Source organism: Oryzias latipes, chromosome 3 (assembly GCF_053564925.1).
Source record: "Oryzias latipes strain Hd-rR chromosome 3, Olatipes_Hd-rR_3.1".
Taxonomy (NCBI): domain Eukaryota; kingdom Metazoa; phylum Chordata; class Actinopteri; order Beloniformes; family Adrianichthyidae; genus Oryzias; species Oryzias latipes.
Window position 1 is genome coordinate 4,340,684 of NC_136239.1, and position 24,733 is coordinate 4,365,416.

Sequence of the window (24,733 nt, forward strand, 5' to 3'; positions counted from 1 at the left end):
GTGTTACGTCTGAATCACTCAACCCCTCATGAACCATTTTACAATGCAGAATCAAGCTTTGTAAAGCAGATTAAAAATTCCTGTAGCCACAATAAATGCCTCTAAATAAACTGAATAAACAAAACTGTAAACAAATCTCATTATACAACTACAGTAAACAAAAATGTTGAAAATAACCACATAAATTTGGAATATTATTCAGTATATTTATCAAAAAATCTGATCATTTGAAGACAAATCCTCCTCTCTTTCTTCAAAAACAGTTCCATCACCCTGTCATTTAGAGTTTGGACAAGGAGTCTTCATCTTTCCCCATCAAGGTCTGTGCTGAGAGCCCAGTTTGTCCAGTTGTGTTTCTGCGTAGGTTTGAATCTGCTTCACAGCCGAAAATATCCGCTCGACAGACACAGTGAACACAGGGACGGTCAGCGCCGAACACACAGATCTGTACGGCTGCTTCAAGATTCACTCTGATTTATCTGATGACGGAAGTCAAGGAGATCAGTGGGATATCTTCCTGCTAAATCCTCCATGGATACATTACAGTCAGTCTGCTTTTAACTGAGACAGATCAAAAAGTGCTACACAGCTCTGTGTCAAACTGGACAAGGCTGCATGTGTCTTCCTGAAACTTCTGTCCAATCACAAAGTCTGAATACTGTGACGTTGCCTAAGCCTGCTAGAAGGCCCTGCTGACACCAACTCAAAATCTGATTGGTTGAAGGAAATGAGTGTCCAACATTGATTTTGCATCAGATGACCTACCGCCTATTTGGCCTATTTATCTCTGACTCTGCCTGGCAACAAAGGACAGCTGAAATGCGATTGGTTAAATGCTCCAATGTGAAGATACGTCCATCTGGAAGCAGCATAACCATCATAAATACAATTAAAGCCGCAAGCGGCGTTGTATGGCCCGCAGACGCAACCCGCCTCCACGCCCAACTCTACGCACCACCGCTGACCTCACCGCCCTCACAGCCCGCAAATTAAAAGCTAGTCAAGGCTGGATTTGCTAATTATGCTAACAATGCTAACTATGCTAATGTGGCTAAAAGTGCTAGCATTGCGATCAGCATCATCAACTGACTCAGAAAAACACATTATCTAAAATGCTAATTATGCTAACTATGCTAGCTACGCTAATGTGGCTTAAAGTGCTAGCATAGCGATCAGCATCATCAATGGACTCAGAAAAATACATTACCTAAAATGCTAATTATGCTAACTATGCTAGCTATGCTAATGTGGCTAAAAGTGCTAGCATAGCGATCAGCACCATCAACTGACTCAGAAAAACACATTACCTAAAATGCTAATTATGCTAACTATGCTAGCTATGCTAATGTGGCTAAAAGTGCTAGCATAGCGATCAGCATCATCAACTGACTCAGAAAAACACATTACCTAAAATGCTAATTATGCTAACAATGCTAGCTATGCTAATATGGCTAAAAGTGCTACCATAGCGATCAGCATCATCAACTGACTCAGAAAAACACATTACCTAAAATGCTAATTATGCTAACTATGCTAGTTATGCTAACATAGCTAAAAGTGCTAGCATAGCGATCAGCATCATCAACTGACTCAGAAAAACACATTCCTCCATTGGTTATAGCTATATGCCATAAGTTGATAAAAAACCCGCTTTTTCCAAAATGGCGGCTTTTTTGTTTATTTTATCTCCATAGCAACCATTTTATCTTTTGGTCCCCTTGAGAAGACGAACAGATTGACGTCAGTTTCGGACAAATCGGTAAAAGTAAACTTTTTGTCGTCCTTAGCAACAGTGGTTTTATGCTAACCACGCCCACATTCCTTATATGTCCATATCCAGTGTTTTTCAATGTATTCAGTTTCAGGCATTAATGCATGCATTCAATTTTCACTGTTTAGTATTGAAATGCATGGGAGTTATAACAGTGCGCCACTTTGCTAGCTCGCCACGCGCACGCCGTTCAAAATCTACAACTTCTAATTCCAACATTTTTTCAACAGTAGCTTGCCATTGATGGCCAAAAAGTTTCGCAACGATCGATAAAAATTCCAACGACAAGTTTACGTTTGAATCCAATGGCAAAGGAGTTTTTTATAGAAAATTCAAGATGGCCGCCTTTTCCCGGGGTCAAAAGTCGACGAAACTCCAGAGGTAATTGTAAACTTATGGTATGGACATGCGAGTCAAATTTCGTGAAAATCGCTCGAAAAAAAGTTCATTTTTCCATATTGTGTAAAAACGCGAAAAACGCAAAATGGCAGATTTTGGCACAAAATGGCCGCCAAACCGTAGGTCGTGTCGCCATCACGTAATGATTTTAAAACTTTGTTTGGATATACCCGACAAAGTTATCTGGCTTTCGCTAGCTGATTCTTAAAAAAAAAATCCGAATTTTTTTTTTTTTAGCCGAGTCAGCACTTTTTTTTGCGATCGTTTTTTGCTTACCACGGCCACATTCCTTTATCGATTTTGTCGTATGTGACATTGTTTTGTTCAGTGTGGGCCAGGGTATAGCATATTTCAGTTTCAGGCTATTCCGATAAAATATGTGCGAGCTAGCTAAAATGGCGACGGTTGCGAATTCGCCACGCGCACGCGTTTCAAATTCTACAACTTCTAATTCCAACATTTTGTCCACAGTAGCTTGCCATTGATGCCCGAGAAGTTTCAAAAAGATCGATAAAAATCCCTAGGACGGGTTTTCGTTTGTATCCGTTACTAAAGGTGCTTTTTTTTGAAAATTCAAGATGGCCGCACCTTCCCAAGGTCAAAGGTCAACAAAACTTCTTTGGTAGTTGTAAAATCGTGTTTGTGGCATGTGTATGCAATTTCGTGAAAATCGCTTAAACAAAAGTGTCGTTTTCCCATATTGTCAAAAAACACAAAAAATCGCCATTTCATAGAGTTCGTCACAAAATGGCCGCCAAGCCGTAGGTCGTGTGGCCATCCCATAATGATTTCATAACTTCTTTGGGATATCTCCAACACGCGTGTTTTGGTTTCTTAACTGTATTTCGAAATATTTTTTTTTGGCCCCATAAGCGATTTTCGGCCCATTCATTTTTTTTACGGGAACGCTCGCTGTGATGTCATCGACTTCGGGGGGGTGGCGTTTTCTTTGCCGAAAATTCATTTTCAATTTATCCTAGGTGTGTGCCAATTTTGGTGAGTTTTCGGGTATGTAGCGGGGGTCAAATTTGCGATCTACGGATCCGTTAGAAACGGGAAGAATAATAATAATGAAACGAAGCAGAAACAATATAGAAGTTTTTGCAGTCAGGTGGCCTATGTATTTCAATGCGGCCTGTCTTTTACTATAGGCTGGGCATGTCTTTTTGGCTTTAAACCCGTTCTTTGAGGGCTTTTTGGGGCTTTTTTGTGTTTTTGTCGTCATTTTTGCGACTACAAATTTGTCGTTTGTGTGGGGGTGTTGTGCGTGTGTGTGTGTATTTTTGTTGCGTTACACAATTGTCGTCTCGTTGTGTGCTTTGGGCGACTTTTGACCCCATTTTTTGGCGTTTTGACGCGTTTTTTTGACGTTTTGGACTTTTTGAGTGTTCGACCCTCGTACCAGTTACAATATGGTCCTTGCAGTCTATGACTGCTGCGGGCCATAATAATAATGAAACGAAGCAGAAACAATATAGAAGTTTTTGCAGTCAGGTGGCCTATGTATTTCAATGCGGCCTGTCTTTTACTATAGGCTGGGCATGTCTTTTTGGCTTTAAACCCGTTCTTTGAGGGCTTTTTGGGGCTTTTTTGTGTTTTTGTCGTCATTTTTGCGACTACAAATTTGTCGTTTGTGTGGGGGTGTTGTGCGTGTGTGTGTGTATTTTTGTTGCGTTACACAATTGTCGTCTCGTTGTGTGCTTTGGGCGACTTTTGACCCCATTTTTTGGCGTTTTGACGCGTTTTTTTGACGTTTTGGACTTTTTGAGTGTTCGACCCTCGTACCAGTTACAATATGGTCCTTGCAGTCTATGACTGCTGCGGGCCATAATAAAAGAGAATGGACAGACCATTTGGAATGATTTGCTGAGTATCCATGGACAAAATATAATAAACACGTGATTCAGATATTTTTTAGGCCTTGAAGGCCCTGACGGCCCACCACTGATGGTTTATCCTGGTTTGTTAACTGGCATTGATGCAAATGTCCGGCTTCAGCATCAGTGGTTTACTAAAAGCAACTTTCTTTCCTCCTGTTTTCCTTGAGTTTGAGCCATTTTTTCCAACCCTGCAGGAGTTTTGGTTGAAGTCTCTGCACTTCTCTCTTGGTGGGCGGGTCAGTGTCCTTTCCTCCCTCCATCATGCTAACATTCTGTGTGCTTAAATCATCTCTGAGGTGCTCTCGACAGAGACTGCTCCTCAATATCAAGGATTTTCTGAATAATGACTTGGAGCCATTGGAGAAAAAAACAAACCAATGTTCATTTATATTTCATCCAGAGCGTGTGGGGGGGGTTCTGGAGCTGTGAGGCTTGTTTGTTTTGTTTTCAGTTTTCAGGGTGTGTGCGTCCTCCTGTCGCAGTCACACCGTGTTGTTAATTAACCTCTGCTGCCTTCAGTTCAGTTCATCATCCTCAGAGCAGATGACCCGTCCACCTGAAAATACTCTGTCACCATTTGTGTGTTCCCTTTGTTTCATGGTTCTGTCACACTTCTGTTTCAAATGTCTGCATCAAGCCTGGTCTCCTGCATTGTGGGCCTCTGACAGGTATGTTGTGTCTTTATGTTCCTGGTATGCCGCCAACAGTGATGGAGGACACCCAAAGGGAATCTGTCTCCTGCAGTGATGCTCCTTTTAGACCTTTTAAAGTTTACTGAGAAGCAGAAGTTCTTGTGAGAAAGGTTCCCACATTTCTGTCTGTGGAGCAGAGATTTCTCACAGTCACACTCTACGCCTCTTCAGTTATCAACTCACACTCCTAGAACCTCCTGGTGTCATGGACCAAAGCAGATCCTTTTACCGTCACATTTATCATGTTTTTACAAAATCAACGTTTACACCCATAAATGTTCAAGTTTAATATTGTTAAACTGCAGTTGTAGTACATTTTTATCTAATTCATCTGACTTAAAGTCCATAAACAAAATGAACCAAGAAACACTTGCACAGCTCTGCAGACCATTGTCCTGCTGATGTGCTCAACATCTGCACTGTTATAAAGTCCACAGAAAAATGAGAAGCAGCACAAACAACCTGCTCTTAAGACAGCATGTGACCATCATGTGGAAATCCGAAGTTAAAAGTATAATAGATACGAGCTTGACTTCAAAAAACTTCAAAGATCTTCTCCAGACCTCATTTTATCTTTGCATGGAACTGCTTCTTCAACAGAGAGGCCCTTGGCTGGTGTCTCCCCTGAGGGCCGGCGTCCCACGTGTTTTCTGACCAGCCTGCCATTGAAGCTCCTTATTGGCTAAACACACCTGATCCAGGTAATCAGCAGAAGACAAGGCAGGATTTCTGGGGAAAAAGGCCGGACCTCAAGGCCTGGAGTTTGACATCCCTGAGTTGGATCAAAGATCTGAACTCCCAATTTAATCCGTTTGAAAGGGGGAGGAACCAGAACTAAACTTCTTCATGGAACAGTTTTGGTTCACTCATCTTTTGCTCCTGACCCTTTTATATCCCGTGTGCTATCTTAGATGACCCCACCCTTGCATTGATGTGTTCTCCCTACCATGATAAAGGTGGAAAGATTTCATGTAATCCATGGACACCAGTGAAGATCACAAATCATTGAAGAAAAAAGGTTCAGAGCACTGTCTAGTGGGTCTAGATGACCCAACTCCCAATGTTAAATTGCCTAGCATAGCACAAGGGTTAAAAATAAAATCTAAATGTTTTTGTTGGTAGTTTTAATTCTGGCGGTGTAGAGGAACCGACCCGTACCCGTGACTGTCGTCGGTCCAGAAGGTCTTTGTGTGGACAGTTGAACAGAGGAGCAGCTGGTGTTTTACTGTGGTAACGCACAAATATGAGTCAGCCATTGTGCTGCTGCCACAATCAGTGAGTCAGCATCTTTCGTCAAAGCAGATCTGCTCATCATGAGAACATTATGGAGCCTGGTTAACCCTTGTGCTATCCTAGGCACTTTAAAGTTTTCGCTTCTTCTTTCCTCCGCGGAGCAGAAGATTTTTACACACAGATGCAGATTTTTGGTGCACAAGTTTTCACATTCTACATTACAAGTTCTCACATCAAATCTACAATTGCGTTCTTTTTGGAGCATTTTGCCTTCATAGTTTTCTCCCAACACCTGGTGGTTTTTTTTATATCACTGCAAGGCTGCTTTTCTCCAGGTCAAGACAGAATTGCATAAAAAGTTGAAGAGTTAAATGGCGTATACTTGTATAGCGTTTTTCTACCTTCTTCGAAGGCCCAAAGCGCTTTACAGTCACAGACCCAGTCATTGACACACATGTTTTCACACCAGAGGCAGGGTGGGCTTCAGTGTCTTGCCCAAAGAAAACTTTGACACATGGGTGGCCAAGGACCCCACCTGTCCTCTACAATTACCCTCAGCACCGGATCACCACAAGGATCTGTACTGAGCCCACTCCTCTTCATGCTCTACACATCTGACTGCACCTTAACATACCCGAGCAACTCCATCATCAAATTTCAATATTCAAAGAGTCAAGATCTTGACTCTTTGAATCTTGTTTGCTGACGACACCGCTGTGGTCAGGCTCATCATCAACAGGGATGAGGTCAGCAGACTGGGAAAGAGGTGTTCAGGAAACAACCTCCACCTGAACACCATAAAGACTAAAGAAACATTCCTGGACTTCCGAAAGGGGAGAGTGGACCCGCCTCCGCTGTATATAAATGGGGTCAGCGTGGACAGGGTTTGCTCTATCCACTACCTTTTTAACTGTGAGTTGTTCTTAAAGAGATTTTGCACATTAAAGGTTTGTAGTCTCATCACCGTGGACCGCATTGGCTTGCCCAGCCTGAGGCTCTAGCTCCGGTTACATGTGCACAATTATATATATATAAATTATATATATGTATAAGTGCTTAATACCACATAAGTTAGTTTTCTTGAAACAGTGTGTGTAACTAATGGATGTGTAAACAATGTTGAATAAATAAAACTTAAAAATGACATAATCAGTCTGTCATGTCCGCTGCACCACAAAAACCTAGAGTACCTGAAGTCTGCCAAGAGGGTTAACTCTCGTCAAGCTAGATGGGCGCTCTTTTTTAACCGTTTCAATCTCACCCTGTCCTACAGGCCCGGATCAAAGAACACAAAAGCGGACGCCCTGTCCAGGAGGGAGGGGGAGCCAGTAGCAGTGCCACCACCGGAATTTATCTTACCTCAGTCGGCACGAGTGGCTGTACTCAATACGGATATTGAGGAGGAGGTAATGGCAGCTGCCAGTAACACTGGATCTCCGTCTGCCTGTCCTACAGACTGCATTTTTGTTCCTGACACCCTGAGGTCCAAGGTGTTAAACTGGTTCCATGCGTCTTGCCTGTTTTGCCATCCAGGTTGTAAGCGCACTTACGCTCTCATCAGACAACGTTTCTGGTGGCCAACTCTGAAAGAAGATGTCCAAGAATATGTATCTGCCTGTCCTGAGTGTGCCCAAGTCAAACCTACTAATAGACCTCAGGCGGGTTATTTGCATCCCCTTGCGGTTCCCCGGCGACCATGGTCCCACATCTCCATGGATTTTATCACTGGTCTGCCTCTTTCCAACGGTAACTCTGTTGTCCTAACGGTAGTCGACCGATTTTCCAAGATGGTTCACTTTATTGCCCAACCCAAACTTCCTTCTGCTAAAGAAACGGCTGAGGTGCTCCTTCAGCATATTTTTCATTTACATGGCATCCCGCGGGATATCGTATCTGACCGGGGCCCGCAGTTCACCTCAAGGTTTTGGTCTGAGTTTTGCCGTCTTCTCAATGTCTCTGTCAGCCTGTCGTCCGGTTTCCACCCACAGTCCAACAGCCAAACGGAACGACTAAACCAACAACTGGAGACCTCTCTGCATTTTTTGTGTGGCAGTAACCCTTCAACCTGGTCTGGTAACCTCGTCTGGGCAGAATTCGCTCACAACTCTCTCCCATCTTCTGCTACTAGACTGTCCCCATTTCAAATTGTCTATGGTTACCAACCCCCTCTGTTTTGCTCCCAGGAGGTATCTGTGTCTGTCCCTTCTGCCCACGCTTCAGTCCGGCGGTGCCAAAGGACTTGGAGACAAGCTCGACGAGTGCTCCTACGCACTGTGGAGGGTTATTGTAAAGCGGCCAACAAGAGACGGATTTCGCTTATCAGGTCGGCCAGAAGGTCTAGTTGTCTACAGCGGACCTGCCCCTTCGAGTGGAAAATAAGAAGCTCGCACCTAGATTTGTTGGGCCTTTCCCTATCACCAAGGTGGTCAATCCTGTAGCGGTGCGGCTTCGATTGTCCAGACCTCTTCGTGTCCATCCGACCTTTCACGTGTCTAAAGTCAAGCCCGTCTGTTCTAGTCCTCTAGTTCCCCCTGCTCGGTCCCCGCCTCCTGCTCGGTTCATCGACGGTGGTCCTACCTACACTGTGCACCATCTCCTGCGATCCCGTCGCCGTGGCCGGGGTTTCCAGTACTTGGTGGACTGGGAGGGCTACGGCCCGGAGGAGCGATCCTGGGTTCCCTCTCGTTTCATCCTGGATCCGGATCTTGTTGCTCAGTTCCACCGTGAGCATCCTGACCAGCCTGGTCGACCGTCGGGTGCCGGTCGTTGAGGAGGGGGTAATGTCATGTCCGCTGCAGCACTCACCTTGTTTGGCCAGGCTTCCAGTGGGAGCAATCAAGCTCTATGGAGGACACCTGGTCATGCCCCTTCATAAGTCCACGCCTGTGCTGCACTCATTGCCGGAACGTCAGTCTTTTCTGATTTATTCCAGCTAAATTGTCCACGCATCCGCACGGATCGTAAGCTAACGTCACGCCACGTCACGCCACGCCATCGCCTCGCCGTCGCCTTGCCTTCTCCTCGCCTTCTCCATCCACACGGATTTGCATTGTAAGCCAAGACTTTCCATTGACTTTATAAAGTGGAGATTCCTCTGCCGAGGTCTCCTAGTGTTTGCAACTTCATCACCGGCATCCAAGCTCTCTCCCCCCTCCCAGCTCTGTCCGCTCATTTCCTCTCACGGCTGTGAGAGTCCTGCTCCCCCTGCTGGCGGGAGGTTTCCACGCTCCCTCATCACTGCAAACCTCTGACCAGGACAATAAACAGACTATTTAACCTTTCCTCTTGGGTTTGCTTTCTGGCTGTCCTCGACTAAACCTGACACAGTCATCTTCACCATTAACTGTTGTGTGCGATATTTAGTTTCTAACTCTGTTTTGCAGATCATGTGGCAAGGATATTAATTTCCTGAAACGTAACGCAAAGACAGGCCCGCCTGAAAGGTAATCTAAAAGCTCTCATTTTGTAATTTTTTTGTCATGTCTGTCTGTCTGTATAGTTATATCTATTTATATATATAAGTATATATATTGTTATATATCTATGTATACATATATAAATAGACAGAAAGAGAGAGAGAGAGATATTTATAAACATATATGGAGTGTGAAAGAAAGGGAAAGGCAATCCCATTTTAAAAAAAAAAATTAATGACCCCCAAAAGAGATTAGTGTGAAGGTAACTTTTGCAAATAGTATACAAACATTTTCCTGAAAAAGACATTATAATTTGGATTGGTTAAATGAACCTGTTATAAAATATTTTATTTTTATATACGTAATTACAGCTTTCCCGGAAAGCTGGGGAATTAAAACTTGTAAGAGGAACTGCCTTGCCTCTTGTTGTAAATCCAGAGCTGGATGCTGCTCGCTTGCAAACAGCAGCTCCACAAAAAATAAAAGACTTCAACAGAAATTTGAAAAGTCCTACGTACTACTTTACCCTTTATGATACAGAGATAATTACCATACCAGGAACAGAAACACCATTTACTCTAAGACACTACAAGGAGCAGGCACTGGGAAAGGCATATCAACTCATCACTGTGTACATTTGTAGTGCCGAAGATTTCATGCAATGTAAGTAACAACAAAATTACTAACTAAAACATTTTATATTTTTGTAATAATGTCATATAACAATGAAATATATTCAATGTCTGTCAAAGTTTAGTAAAAAATATGTAGGTTTATATTGTATGTGTGGTGTTGTATTGCACAGCTAAATCCACCCCAGATTCTGACTCGTCTGACTCAGAAGTGATCCTAACAAAGAGAAGTGCTGCAGCATTTAATGCAGCTGACACACTGGTGAGTGTAATATTTGCTATTGTGCAAATCCATACTTGTTGCAATGCGATGTAGCTCACTGAAGCTCTTAAAGAACTTGGCATGTTTATATGACAGAGAACACTTTTTCTGTCATTAAAAGCCAAGTGTTTCAATAAAATAAGTACTACATGTTTTCAGCCATAGAATCCTCCCTTGAACAGTACCAGCAATGATGTTGGTGAATCTCACAGGGACTCTGAAGCGGTAATATGTGACTCCCCAAAGTTTATTCCTTACATGAAGCTTAATAGCTTTGTGATATTTAAGTTTTCATTAACACATTTGTCATAATTCCAATAACAGATTTTACTTTCCGACTCAGAAGAGGACCCTGGAAGATCAAAATGTGCACTGGAAAGTCTGTGCTATAGGTATGTTCCTTACTTTAAAAATGTCTGATATTAAGTTGATTTGTATCTCAGCTTAACTTTATTTATAAGGGCACTTAAGACAAAACAAAGTTATACGAAGTGCTAAAAAAAGCATAAAATTAGTAAAAGCACTTAACAAATATCAGACATAAGACAATTAAAAACACAATAAAATCAGGATTTCAACTCAATTAAAAGCCAAACGGTTAAAATATGTCTTAAGAGCAGATTTAAAAGTACAACGTGAGTCCATCTCTCTGAGAGGCTGATAGTTCCAGATCTTTGGTGCAAAGACTGAAAAGGCTCAGTTTGCTCTTGGTCTTGCAGATGACTAACTTTATCTAGTCTGCAATCTGAGGGAGCAAGAAGGCATATAGACCTGGAGCAGGTCGGACAGGTACTTCAGAGCGAGATCATGAAGACTTTTAAAAACAAATAAAATATTTTTTATATGACGGTATTAAATGCTAATACCGTAATTTCCGGATTGTAATCCGCTACTTTTGTAACACGCTTTCAATCCTGCGGCTTATTCAATGATGCGGCTAAGTCAGGCATTTTTTTATGTTTCTCTTTTTTATGCATTTTTTCTAAATGCCACTGCTCGAGCAGAAAGGGTGAGAGTTAGATAGGGAGAATATGGTATATGTGTGAGGAAGACGCAGGTTTAATGTAAATTCCTGCTTTGTGAATGAACAGCAGGAACAGACCCTCATCATGGAAAATGCAAGAAGAAATGCAGATGATGCAGCTTTCAAGTTCAAAGCAGTGTGAAAAAATCCACCATCACCAACAGGTTTGGAAAAGCTGGTCTGCTGCTGACGGAGAGGACAGAGCAAGTTCAGGAGAGAATTTACCTCAGAGTGACACTGACGACAACGAAGGAGAGACCTAGAGAGAGAGGTGAAGAATGTCTGACGATATTCTAATCCTACACTGAGGAGGAAGACTTCCATGGTTTCAGTGCACAGGAGCAAGATGTAGAAAGCTCTTAGTGACTTTAACCGGTATATTTTTTTAACCAGCCCTGTTCCTACCATATTGCTGCCGTGTCACAGGCACTGTTTGGAAAGAAAAGCTCAGGTATATCATTAAAACTTTGAAAACCCTTTCTGTGTTCTGTCTTTCTTTGTAAAGTGTTGAACCTTTCCTGCGTTACTTTTTTTCTTTCTGACGGTGGTCTGAAGATGCAGGGGAGATCCTCTACGCTGAAGGCGGATCTTACTTCAGGATTCACTTCCCCGTTTGGACCCTCAGAGCCTCCGGAGCGGATTAATGCAGAATCATTCACCGTGCGGCTTATGAATGTACAAAATGGTTTATCCTTTAAAAATGTAATGGGTGCAGCTAATAGTCAGGTGCGCTCTATAGTCCGGGAATTACGGTAATAGGAGTAATGGGCTCTTGTTTTTGTGCACCAGTTAAAAGACGGGCAGCATTGTTTTGAACAAACTGCAATCGAGCCGTGATTTCCGAGTATTTCCAACATAAAGAGTATTCTAATGATCTAAATTGTAATACAAGCATGGATTAAAATCTCAGTCACAGTGAGAGGGAAGAGGTTTAACCTCGGCCAGTTGTCTAAGATGGAAAAAGATGGACTTGACCACTGAATTAATATGAGTATTAAAAGTTAAGTTGCTGTCCAGTTTCACACCCACCCAAGGGTCTTGCTGTTAGTTTCAAATAATCATTTAAAACACCTAAATCGACCTCAGAGACATCAATAACGGAACCTCAGCCTTTTGTTGATTTAAACTAACAAATTACATGAGATCCAGGCCTTAGTATCATCAATGCACTGTACTAACTGTAGCAGAGTAAGCTTCTTGCTGCATGTCTGCATGCAAACTTGTATGCTAAATTCCAGAAAATAGAACTTTATGCACCTTCGTGCAGCAGAAGATCATAATGATTCTGGGAGTGGAGAGGACAGTAGTGATGCTCATATTATTGCTGAGTAAGAGAATTCTAGTTTTTACAGTTTTTCTTTCTTGTTAGATGTGAAAAGGGGGACATTATCTGAAACACACGACCTCCTTGTCAAGTTCTCTGATGATGAAGGCAGATCTGAGGAAGGTCTAGATACAGGTGATCCAAAAAGACAATTCCTCTCCCTTTTGATGAAAACGCTAAGCAAACGACCCATATTTGATGGTCCTGAAGACAGCCGTTATCTGGTCTACATATAGACAGTATAGTTTTGTAATGACTCTTTTAGAGGAAACGGGACATCAGTCATGCAGTTTTTATGAGTGGCAAGCGATTTCCATTTTTCCATTTTCTTGAGCAGCAATCAGAGAGGATGAATATAGTTTGGCTGGTAAAATGATTGCCACATCCATCGTACACAGCGGACCCGGTCCTAATTTTCTCTCAAAGGACCTGGTCAACCACATCTCAGGGCAGTCCAGTTTCAATCCATCTATTGGATACATCACAGACGAAAAAAATAGGGAAAGTGCTACAGCAGGTATGAGGGTTATCAATCGGATTCTTATAATTTTGGAACAAAGAAAACTTTGAAAAGGTAGCAAGTTTGTTCCTTTAAAACTGTCTGAGTTAGATTTTATTTAAATGTCATGCACCAATGTGCCCAGCCCACATGGCCTTATTTAAGTACTATACTATGCTTGTCTACTGTAACAACTTTGTGATTTCATATCTGAATCCTTGAACGTGAAATTAGCAACACACATTTCGCTTTTAGATTGAAGATGCATCCACGTTGGAAATCCTGCAAGACCTGATTGTCCAGCATAGGACCATGTTGAAGACTGCAGGACATTTGAAACGTGTTGTCTCAGTGGAGGAAAAACACACTGTTGTGAAAGAGTACCTTAAATGGTACATGATTGACAGGAACTGCACAGCAATTCAAAGGTATGACGTTTTATTTAAATTATAGTTGAAAGAAAAACAAATGTTGCTTAAAATATGTAATGTATATGTAGTATAATTGCTCGATTCCCACAGGGTAATAATCAATGGTATGGGGCAATTAACATATCAAGGGCGAGAACATCACCCAGTGATGTGGGCAAGACCCTTTACACTACTGCCTCCTGAGCGCGCATCGGCTGCAGCTCACCGCTCCCCCAGGGGATGGGTCAAGAATAAATTTCCCATTGTGGGATAAATACAGTAAAAAAATAAAAATGCACTGTATTATTACATTTTAGGTTTAAAGATGGACTTGAAAGCTTGCAGTTTCTAACAACACCGCAACAGCACCCTGAAGTCCTGGCCCCTTTTCTATGCCATTCAAATGTCAGGTTATCTGCTACAGACAGAAGAATTCTCCTGGATTTGGATGTTTTTAAAAGTCTGAAATAGTCTAGGAAAAGACAAAACAAAAGAAGAAAGACAGAGTGGTTTTGTTCAGGATAGAGAGATTTATTTTGCTTTTTCAAGGAAATTAAGTATTAAACAAGAGTTTTTGGTTTTCTATTCTATATTCCCATTTTAAAATGTTTCATTGTTTCTATGTGCCAAAGGGGAATGGATGTGTGTTTATTATTTACATAAGTGATGATTAGAGTTCAGCCATGTATTTTAGGGTGATGTAGTTATCTACAGCTGACTTCCACTGAATCGGTGGTGTCAAACCACTTTGCTGCTGCGGTTCTTCTAGGTCTTGCAGGTCATCCTCAGCCGAGGTTGCTGGTGCTGGCACTTGTCTTTCAAGCTGCCTCAACGTTTGTGGGGATACCGTCAATCCACATTTCATCCCACGGAATCTAAAAAGAACGTCCAAGAAATACCCAAATTAATCAAGTGTCAGAAGTCAAAGCTCTGTCTCCCCCTCTGGTCACCAGCGGGAGCAGTCTCCAGAGTACTGAAGGCACTTCATCTCCCAGCAATCACAGCACTCACTTCCTGAATGCCGCACACCTGACTCTTGTTCACTTAATCAACCACAGCATACTTAAGCACTGCACTATAATATAACCCAACTGCAGTTCTTACAAACGTGGTTTTCAAAACGGACCTGTGTGGGAAGTAGTACATCTGGTTTTCCAGAAGGGCAGTTAGACTGTCGAACAGGACCAATGATGTGAGTGTTCCATTGGTGCTTGCATTCATCCAGGTCTTTCTGTGGCACCCCCAGAAAGCAGTGTCGGAGCAACCTTGTGTGTCCGTGACCCCCACTGAACAGATGCCTCTCCCTCAAATCTCCAAACATATCCATCCAATATTGTGCCCTGTTGATATAACTTTAAAAAAAATAGTCCTAAGTTAGGAAGTAAACTTAATTAACAAAACCAAATTGAACATTACCTTCATCCCCACTATCCCTTACAGTAAATATGCCAGGTGTAACACAGGTATCACACTATGTACACCCATGGCCAGAAGTTAGAATGAGAGAAATGTTACGTGTTGACAAAGTCTGCTGCTTCAGGGTTTTTAAGCTGTTTTATTAGATTGTAGGTATACCATGGAAACATCTGACAAAACGCCTAAAAACCCTGAAGCAGCAGACTTTGTCAACACGTAACATTTCTCTCATTCCCAAAACTTTTGGGCATGGGTGTAGTATAAATCAGGGGGGTCAAACTCATTTTCACTGAGGGCCACATCAGCATAGCTGTTGTCCTCAAAGGGCCAGATATGACTTATACATGTAACTAAATGTAATGAAAAATAAATGTAACTACTCCTTAATGTTAAAGAACTCATTATTCATTTATTGTAACTTTTTAATGTGACAATTGCAGTTGCATAGAAAACATGTTTTTTTTGTTACTCTATCATAAATCTTTTCAAATTTGATTCAGTCAGGTTAGGTTATATGGACAGTGTTTAAGTCCTACTGTATAGTTGCCCAATCCCATATTTCAAGTGGGATTCCCCCTGTTATAAATAAATTCACAGCAATTTTTTATTTTCATTTTAAGAAATTAAAAACTTTTATGCTTTCGGGGGCCACATAAAATGACATGGAGGGCCACATTTGGCCCCCGGGCCTTGAGTTTGACACATGTGGTATAAATGATGAAATAATTACACAAGACAAAAACCTTCGTCAAAGAAAGTATGACCAGCAGCTTTCAATTCGCTGGTTTGATGTCAAAGTGCCAAACAGATGACTTCTGCTTCCAGCGAAGTCATCTGTTTGCTCTGATCTTAAGGAACAATGAAGAGCTGCCATCAGTCCTTTTTCTGTCCCACAGTCTGTACGGAGACGCGCTGGGAAAACTCCAAATTCCGCTACACAATTAATATGATTTTGAGCAATAACACTAGGATCATTGTTTGACTTTCCACACATGAGCCACGTGATTTTTCGAGAGAAGCCATCAATACAGCCACTTATAGCGATTCCAAATGGTTTCAGTTTGTCAAATCAATCAACATGCCAGACTTCATTTGGTCCCATTGAGGGGTATGTTCTTCTAACAAATTTTCTCCTAGATCTAGCCTCTATTCCAGATGGATCAAGTTCTGTCATAAGCGTCTTCACATCACTTCTTCTTACTGTAAATGAGTAATTCTGTTTGAGAATCTGCCACATCGCTCTGTAACCTAAAAGCTTCCCAGGTCCCTGAAGCTCCTCTGAAACAGCTGCCTGCACAGTAGTAATTGAAGTATAATTAGTATGGAGTTTCATGGCTGCCATAAAGTGAAAGGGCGTAAAGACAACTGAGCGGTGTTTTCAGGAACTGAGTGAGGAACCTTAAAACTGCACAGACGCAAACCGAGCGACCCCATATTTTACAACTGTACGCCTGCAATCCTAACTGAGCCGTGATCCCGCACGGTCAGTTCTCCTTTGCGCCCTAACCAGGATTCGCGTTCAGTGTTGAGGGGGCGTTTTTGTCACTTGGGGGGGGGGGGGGGGGGGGGGGGGGGGGCGGTGTTCAGGGGTGTGTTTGTCACTTGGGGGCAGTAACCTTTCTGGTTGATCTGATTGGCCGAAATTTGTATGTCTTATCCGGCAATGCAGCGGGGCGGGACTTTCTTTTAGAGGCTTTAATAGAAAAGAAATGGCGGCTGTAACGTGGATTAAAACGGTAACAAATACAGTGATTTTCACATGAGAAAAACTTACAGCAAGAAAAATCCGCTGCACTTTCTTACCTTGGTCTTGGGTCGTTGGTTAACGGTTTAATCCACGTTACATCCGCCGTTTTTTTCTATTAAAGCCTCTAACACAAACATGATAGCAGAGAAGAGTCTGGATTTTAATGGTCTGGGGCCTCATTTATAAAACTTTGCGTAGGATTTGCGTCAGAAGTGGCGTACGGATGAAACATAGGACGTGCGTACGCACAGAAATATTCGGATTTATAAAACCGTGCGCACGCACATCCTACGCATCTTTCCCTTAATAAATCACAACCGATTCTAAATGCAGCGCAGCTTTTGCGGCTACATGACACGCCCATAGTTGCCCATAAATAGTCCGTGAAACGCCCACAAATTAATATTCATGGCTTGCTAAATCATGGCAAACACAGAGAGGAAATCAAAAAAACGTAACTTCACTCAATGTGAAGTAGAAGTTATCGTTGGCGAGGTGGAAAAGAGGATAATAATGTTGTTTGGAGGGCACAGTGTGGGCATTACTAATGCCAAAAAGGCACGTGAGCGGCAAACGGTGGCAGACGCCGTAAACGCTGTAGCCTCACAACCTCGGACCGTGGCCGAAATAAAAAAGAAATGATCGGACATCAAAGTCGAGGCAAAAAAACGTCTAGCGCTGCATCGGCAGAGTGTGTCCGCCACGTGGGGGGGGGGGGGGGGGGGGGGGGGGGCCGGAGCTGACCCCTCTTGATGAGAAACTGGCCGCTATTATTGGGGAATCCCTATAAGTCCCCCTTATCGGCGTCCTCCTCCGTCTCAGTCACCTGACTGAGACGGAGGGGGACGCCGACGCGCCAGGGTCAGGGTGACACAGGTAAGAGAAATAATTAAAATGAATGCAGTCAAGTCACATGTATGCAGGCTACACAATTACAGATTATATAGAACAATTTTATTTTAGTTGCTGGGTGTTCCAGCGGGGCCAGTGGTTACGATGCTGCAGCTGAGCAGCCGTCTGGCCCCAGCGTCTCCACGGCACGCGGTTCTCAACCCTCCAGCAGTGGACGTGTCCTCACCGATGCAGTCCTTGAAATGCAGAGGGAAGTCAGTAGTTCAATCAGAGAGGTGGCCAAGGAGTTGGGCGAAATCAAGATCGCCCTGACTGAAATAAACTGCACGATGAGGGAATTCTTAAATAAATAATATTTTCCACACCTCTTTTTCTTTACAAGCGACGCATCACTTCCAAGCGCTGGCGCACAGCAGCAGCAAATGGCTCAAATGCGTCATGGGGATGGGGTTCAGGGTCGGGGCCAACACAGCAATCAGCGCCAGGGGGTAGAGGCACGTTTTTAAGCTGTGCCACATTGTGTAGCACAGCACATGCCAGCACGATTTGGCACACACTGTCACTTTCACGTGTTTCTTCCATCTGCCGACGGTGTCGCCATTTCTCATTTCACCCGTTTTTGTGCGTACGCCTGGGTCAGAGCTTGCGTGGAGGACGGCACATTTTCCCGTCAAGTTTGCTTTTTATAAATCTCAACTATTGCGTAGAGAGTGGCGTACCCCTTCTTTTGTGCGTACGCAACGTTTATAAATGAGGCCCCTGGTCTTTATAAAATTGACTACACCTATAATGTCAGTCATAACCCCACCTAATTCAGAGGAAAGGTGCCTTGATGCCAGTGCTTCTCTCTGTAGGACACAGTGTGCCCACTCAGCATAGGTGAAGCCTTCTTGATGAGCGCTTGCAGTCCTTTTCTCATCCCTGCCATAGTCTGTGCACCATCACTGCAAACTCCCACTTCAACCCATTCTCAGTGAGGAAGCAGTCTAGCATTTTAAACAGCTCCTCAGCCGTTGCTCTGTTTTTGACATATTTACAGAAGAGCAAATCCTCACACAGGGAGTTTGTCATGCCAAAACGTACATAAGCAATAAATAAACAGTCTTTGTTGCTGTCAGTTGCTTCATCAAATTGTAAGCCAAACCTTTTGTCATTGGGTTCATCTATCAGCATTTCCTGCAGATCATTTGCGATGTCATCTATGCGTCTTGCGATCCTGTCATTGGACAGTGGGTTGGCTTTTAACTTTGCAGCACTCGTAAAAAAAAACAAAAAAACAACAACTTTGCAGCACTCGTGTTGTCAAGCATGACAGAAACCATGTCTACTGCTGCAGGCAGTATCAACTCCTCCGCTATTGTGTTGGGTTTTTTGCTCTGGGCGATCTGGTATGCCACTTTAAATGAGGCCAGAAGTGCTCGCTGGTTTACTGTTGAAGCGTTTTCAAAGCGGGATCATTGTTGACCATACTCCGCACATTTTCGCTGAAAAAAAAATCAAGCGGCTTGTCGACATGTTGAGGGTGTGATGTCTGTAGGTGACGTCTTAATTTATTTGGCTTCATGCTGTCCGCCGCCAACATTTTCAGACGCAGCACACACACCAGTCTTTCCTCATCTCCCACTGTCGTCACCGTGAATCTCAGCGCTAGTTAAGTCTCATCGTATTTCCTTGTCTTAGCTTTTGGGAGACTTTCATTTGTCTTGTTACCTCCATCTCTCTCTGCCTTTCTCTTTGTTATTGTGATAAATTTCTCCATTGTATCTTTCGCGGGGTTTGCTGACAGAAATTTAAAAAGTTTTAAACTGTCACGCAGACTTTGGCAGTAAGCGCACAACTGCGCCACCTGCTGTTGTGGATGTACAATTACACTGTACACGGCAAAAAGCAAAGTCTGTTCCTCGGGGTCTTACGCGCCCCCCCTGACCTCGCATCGCGCCCCACTATTTGAGAAGCACTTACTTAACCGCATCCACAGATAAATGTTGTTAGCACGTTTCCTTCTCCCGAGTCCCTTTGCCCAAGAATAAAGCACTGGTCGCACCGATTTAGGAAAATTATGAGCAAACAGGCCCTTAAAAATAATCATAATAATACTAAAACCACATTCAGAAGACCATCTCAATCTTTGATGCAGCTTTCTTTTTTTACAATGAAACTCACTGTATTTCTTCTTCTACAGGTTGTTTCCGGTATTGTAGAAAGTTCATCACATATCAAAATCATTTATTTGGACCGAAAGTGTGGCGTATGTAACGTTTGTTATCTGATAAGGTTTTTTTCTTTGATCTGATCAAAGATATTATGCACAAGTATCCAGAGCTAGAGTCTCAGGCTGGGGAAGCCAATGCGGGGTCCACGGTGATGAGACTACAAACCTTTAATGTGCAAAATCTCTTTAAGAACAACTCACAGTTAAAAACATTTCTAATAGCACATTTCAGTAGTTAATACATTATTTTAATAATAAATGATTGTTTTACTTATTTCTGAAGATTTTATCGATCCTCACTGCTGCTAGCTTCTCTTGTAGAAAAATCGTGCTCCTTCCAGAGCTCACTGTGACGTTACTTTCTGTTAGCCGGTGGAAATTTCAGAGTAAAAGCACTTCCATTGCAGCTTTACTTCCGTTGTGAGTTAATGTGTTGTGAGTTAATATATTGTTAGTTATAGTGTTGTGTGGTGAGTCAATGTGTTGTGTTGTGAGTTAATGTGTTGTGTTGTGAGTTATTGTGTTGTGTTGTTAGTTAATGTGTTGTGTTGTGAGTTAATGTGTTGTGACCCTTGTGGGCCACCATATTCTCTCCACATTCTGTGTCTACCATGCATTGATAAACAGAGACATCGCTCCATGTAGCGATCAGACGATAACATTAGCTGGTAGCTCCTCCCACACGCGGCCGCTTTAACACTAGAACGTCCGCAGGGCAGCCATTTGGCTTTTCTACCTACAATGTCCAAGGGACAGCCAAGTGGCTGGATTATTTAAAATTTACATGCCCAAAGAGCAGCCTTCAACATAGTTTGCACATGAACAGCACAGCCATTAGGCAGTTCTTTTGTCACGCAAAAAGGACAAGCCAAGTGGCTGCGCAAGTTTTCACTATCTCCCCTCACCTCTGTCACTTCTAGTAAGAGGTCACCACAGTTTGGTTTTTCTTTTTTGGCTGAGATTTATCGTTCATGCACAAGAGACACTTCTTTACCGACATAATACTGAAATGTTCAAGCAAAGAAATCATCTGGTCAAAGTCATATCTTCAACCCACAACTTGTCTGCGCATACTTGGTACTGCCCCAAAATCTCCTTTCTGCATTTGCCACATGGTATACTTGTAGCAATCAACAAAGCGCACTCTGGCATTATTGTTCTTGTACTGACTGTTCACCTGGCATATTGCCCGTTTCCCTTTGCCAGGTATGGGAGCTTGTCACCAAAAACTGTATTCCTTTTTCGCCTTCTCAGCTCCCGCATGTACCTGTGCAAGGTTTTTTACTGATTCTGGAAGCTCCCAGTGAATTTTGCCTGGTTGAAAGTTTGATGCAGTTGGCAACAACAAACCCACAAACATTGGAGATTGCAGGAAACCTGTCAGTCCCAACTCGTTCCATGCGCGTGCCCTTGACATCAAAGTGTAAATGCTGCATGAAGTGGCATGAAGTGGTTTTGAAGTGGTTTTTGACCATAGTTTTTTTAGATCAGTGGATTTCCCATTTTCGCCAACCATCTTGCATCTTGCGTTTTGCATGGATGGAAGTTTTATCCCCCCCTCACAAGGAGGATGGCAATGAACCCCATTAGTTCAGGGAGGGCCATGAACCAGCTGTCATCTTCTGTCTGACGTTCATGCTGAACAACACAGTCCCGAATAGTCTGAAGCATGTTCAGAGTGAGGAAACAGGAAACTCTGTAAGCGAGTCGACACCGTACTTCTGACCAAAGCAGTTGGCTCTTCCTCAGCAGTGTAACATTCAATTGGGCTGTGATGGAGAGGCCTCCCAACCTTTTCTTCATGCCACATCGTGCCATCTTTTGCTTTTTCTGTTGGCACAGTGTGTCTCCTCTCTGTCGTCCTCTCTTTTCTGATGGCAATGAAATCTCCTCATTTGTGATCTGATTTCTGAGATCTGAGCAATGAAAACCTTCAGCAATGTAAAGATATATGTTGTTTCACTTGTTTATTTTAATTTTCTTTTATTTTTTGTTGAATTCTAGTTGAAACTATAAATTCCAAAACATGTCAAATAGGCCTCCTTTCCCTCCCCAGTCCAAGAAACATGCGGTTAAATTAAATTACTCTTAATTTCTCCTAGGTGTGTATGTGAGTGTGCCTGGTTATTTATCTATGTGGCCCTGCAATGGACTGGTGACCCATCCAGGGTGTACCCCTCCCCACCTGGGATGTGCTCCAGCAGACCCCTGTGATCCTGACCAGGATGAGCAGGCACAGAAAATAAATGGATAGACAACTGCTAGAATCAGCAAATGAGAACAAGATGTTCATGAAATCTTATCAAAAGAAATATCAGCCTGAGTCCGGCTAAAGGACTATCTCTTCTCCCTCAGAGTCAAATGGGTTGACTTGCTCCAGGATCATTTTCAATGTCTGCTCAGGGTAGTAAAAATAAGGCATCTTGGTTTTTCAGTTGACACACTGGGAGTCAAAGTTTGTCAGAGCTTGGAGGCTCTTTTGAAGCAGAAAAACCTCCCCCACCCTGATCAGAGTAAAGAATGTGGTTAGCTAGGACATGTCTTCATCCAGATCATTGGGTAGTTGGTGCTGCATTTACAAATGAAAGGTGGCTAATTGAAGGCTGTTGAATTAGTCATTTCGAGCCACCCAGCCATTTGGCTGTGCTCTGGACGCTGCAGGGGGAGTCAAAAATCCTGGGCGTTCTAGTGTTAAAGAACACAATTTCTAATAGGCGGGGCGGGGCGGCAGACCCCCAACAAAAGGTTATATGACAGCCCAGTCCATTATACGTCTCTACCTGGTGCGTTCACGGAGCTCCAGTACAAAGAACTCCAACAGTCACACATCCTAACTTAGCCCATGTTACATATTCATGAGAAGAAAAAAAGAAAAGCCAAAAAACGCCCAAATTATGCCTACCTACCCAAAGCCATTTTTACCTGCAAATTTAGAACTTAAACCACCCAATCTGGCAACATTAGATGTATACTATTACAATGGATACAAGTGCAACCTCCATCCGTTACACAATGGTACAGAGAGACTTTTTGAGCTTTTCCACTGGAACGCCTCAGTGCCCCATTAAAGGGTAACTCCGACATTTTCTACAAGACGTGGCAGCCTGCTCTGGATCACCTTCCACGAGAAATATCTGATATACTTTGTCAAATAGGCTCACATTTTGTTTTAGTAACTGCTCTAAGAAAATATCCCAACATGTTATTATAACCTAGATCTCGTGTGCTCCTTTAACTAGTTAGATATCTGCTGTGCTGGTTCGTGTTGTGTTCTTTTCTTGAATAGATAGTAAAGTATAATTACGAACACCTACGGTTAGTATTTTGAAGTGGCTTGTCATTTTATTGAAATACTTTATTTTTGACCTGTATTTTGTTCAGTCCAAGTAAAGTTTTCCTATTTAAAAAAGGTGAAAATATTTCAGCGGTCCCATGGGCCCCTGTGACTTGACCCTGTCACTAAAAAGCTTCCATCTCTCTCAGTAATTAATCAGCATCCAGTGGACACGTGTAGCTATAAAATGAACGACCCTGGGAGTATTTCAGGCAGGCAACTCGAGCAGTGCATTTACCTGGTTACTCCTCCCCGCAGGCGGTTCAGTCCAATCAACTCACCTGTTCAGTCCTACTGAAGTTCCAGGTGCGGTCCAATCCTCTTCTTCCATTTCCGCGAGCTCTGCGTTCGTCACCACACCCTCCTCCCCGGCTTCCATCTGTGAGCTCCTTTAGGGGTAGTTTAATAGCCAAAGTTTTCTATGGAGATCTTTGTTTTATGTTTCTGAACGGAGCCTTAAGCCAAACTAAAAGAAATATGGAAATAAATCTTCTTTACTGCATGAGTTGTCTGACTGAAAAGCAGGATTGGAACCCCAAACCTTTAGATTCGTGTTTTTTCTGGACCGTCACGGAGCTGCAGAGATCCACTACGCTGTCTCTCTGAACAGAGTCAGAGGAAAAACTGTTGATTACTAAAATGCATCTGTTCTGGAGCAGTAATTTGGATGGATGGTTGCCATGGAGCCAGAGTGACCTCACACTAGCAGCATCATTTTCAGGAGAGCCCCTGCATGTCAGCATAAAGTGTTGCTGTTATGTCAAGTCTCTTATGCTCAGATGGAAGAAGGAAGTACTCGTCTGTGTTGCTGTTTCACTCAGACTCTGCCTCCTGATTCCACCTCACTGTTTTAACACTGATTCTGATGCCGTTCTACTGTCAGAACCGTGTCGACCAGAACCCCATGTCTGGGCCTGGACAGGAGCAGTCCCCTGAAGGCTGGGTGAGTGTCATCACAGACAGAATCAAGGAAACTGAGGGGTGATAGCTTTCTCAGGGCAGAGATGAGTGCGTCTCCTTTAGTGATCCTGAATCCGGCCGAACGTCGGCTCGTTATCTGAAGCTCACGAGCAAACAAACAGCCCAGAGTCATCAGAAATAATTAGCAGCTGTCCCTTTGCCTATCAAGACATAAATAAATGTGGCGACAGGCTGTTGCTGGGAGACGCAAACGGATGGATGTGGAATGACACTAGTGACGGTTTCATCTATTTTTGACACGTCTGGCTCCTTAACGAGAGTCCATTAAACCTGGTCTCCCTGTGACTTTTCCATGGAGGGAAAGCAAACGTGAGACAAGCTGCTCTGAAACAAAAACAAAAATCAATAATGGTTTGATGGGAAGATTACAAAAACCCCTTCAGAACAAACTTTTTTATATTTGAAAGGGAATACTTACATTTTTGGGGAAAATATTTGTCAGCTGTTTTTTTTCTCGTGATGCATTTTTGTACAAATGTAATTTTTTTTTTATACATTTGACATGTATTGTGAATAATTTTTCAACACACAACACGGCTCTGCAAGTTGGTCTATAATACTATTCCCTGACAGGTTGGTTTCTGCTTTCTACTTCCTTTGAGAACCTAATCATTTAAATGCTCAAATAATGTCTTAGTCACATGCACAC

General features: G+C 42.9%; 1 long non-coding RNA gene across 1 annotated transcript in view; it reads right to left on the reverse strand.

Moving 5' to 3' along the window:
• Nucleotides 1–23,825, reverse strand: part of LOC144991131 (uncharacterized) — a 57,312-nt gene extending 33,487 nt beyond the window's left edge. The window contains exon 1 of the long non-coding RNA XR_013655047.1: nt 23,385–23,825. This is a non-coding gene — a long non-coding RNA (uncharacterized LOC144991131). The remainder of the gene's footprint in view (nt 1–23,384) is intronic.
• Nucleotides 23,826–24,733: the final 908 nt, after the last annotated feature.